This window comes from Primulina huaijiensis, unplaced genomic scaffold (assembly GCF_012295235.1).
Source record: "Primulina huaijiensis isolate GDHJ02 unplaced genomic scaffold, ASM1229523v2 scaffold206060, whole genome shotgun sequence".
Taxonomy (NCBI): Eukaryota; Viridiplantae; Streptophyta; class Magnoliopsida; order Lamiales; family Gesneriaceae; genus Primulina; species Primulina huaijiensis.
Window position 1 is genome coordinate 1 of NW_027354319.1, and position 1,512 is coordinate 1,512.

General features: G+C 35.7%; 1 long non-coding RNA gene across 1 annotated transcript; it reads left to right on the forward strand.

Annotated features, from left to right (window-relative positions):
• Window positions 1–1,512, forward strand: LOC140966409 (uncharacterized). The gene is made up of 4 exons (XR_012173347.1): window positions 1–94; window positions 667–768; window positions 961–1,104; window positions 1,487–1,512. It is a non-coding gene; the product is annotated as an uncharacterized lncRNA (long non-coding RNA).

Consider the following 1,512-nt stretch of genomic DNA (forward strand, 5'->3'; position numbering starts at 1 on the left):
TGCTAGTTCGTATGAGAAGGCCGTGTTTGATGTTGTGCTGTATTTCATTTCTCCTGATAGAGATGATGATCTAGCTGTGGAGTTGCATTCCAAGGTTACTACTGAATATTGATCACTCTGGGTTAGTTGTCACACGTTGGTTGGATAAAAATCTAGTTGTATATATGGACTTGGACAATCCTCCACCTTTGAGACCTTTTGGATTGAGTTAGGTTCAAGTCCCTATCTTAACATGGTATCAGAGCTCAAGTTCCACGGTTTTATGTTGGACTGTCCATAGGTGGACCACCTCTTCTGCCAATAGTTGAGTCACCAGTATACTTCATCCTCTAGATGTTCATTATACCACTTGAGGGGGGTGTTAGTTGTGCCAAATCGGTTGAATAAAAATCACTGGGAGTTACATATATGAACTTGGACAATCCTCCCCTTGAGCTAATTTTGGGGCTGAGTTAGGTCAAAATCCCAATTTAGTCTGTTTCCTTTTCTTGATCTAGTTTATATCTTGTTTTTCCTTTGTTGATATTTTTTTCAATTTATTATTAGTATGGTGGGAACATTATTGAAGTTTTCAGACACCTATAGATGGTGAAATTCAAAATTTTAAATATCTGGCATGTACTCCGTGATCATGATTTAAGGTTCTTTTTATTGGCTTTGTTACAGCTCTTACAAGATTTCCCTAGAGATCTTGTATCACTTAAGAGAGCTCAAATTCTATGCTTTTATATGGGCCAACCGGATCTATCTTTGAAACTTGTAGAACAGGTACTTACTGAAGTTGTGGTTGAACAAATCTCGTGTGTCTTCCTTGCCAGTTGTGATTTTGAAATGGCTTTTACATTTCCGTGACAGTATTTCAAAGATTATCTTCTTGTGTATAATGACAACTGTTCAGAAACAGATAAATAAGAGATGAAAATCAAACCTCCTAGATTGAAAAATCTGTTCTTGGAACAGGTCCTGCCAATTAATGGGAATGAAAATTATATATATAGCATGCTTGCCTTTCCTTTATTAGAGCTTGGCAGAATGGAAGAAGCAGAGAAAGCTGGAAAGAAGGGATATGAGATCAACAAGGATGACCCTTGGTCACAACATGCCGTAAGTTTGCCTGGATTCATCTTCTTTTATTCAGTTTATAACACTAAATTTAGAATGCATCATCGCTTATCTTCGTTTCGACTTTTTTTTAAAAAAAAGACATTTAGTATAGAATGATTTTTTCATTTTAACATGAGATTCCAATTTTCTTTGGATACATTATTTAATCATGGTCATTGAAAATTCTTTTGGCTTTCCTAATGCACCAGTTTTCATACTTTGTAGCTCAACTTGAAGCGTTATTACCTTTTGTATGTGGAGTGTGACATTCGTACATTGATAAATTTTACTGGTGGCAAGAAGTAAATAATTGCTTGATTGTCCAATAAAAGCTTTGTACTTTGATGGACTCTTACATGATCGTGGTATTTTCTTTATGCAGCTTTGCCATGTTTACCAGTTTGATTG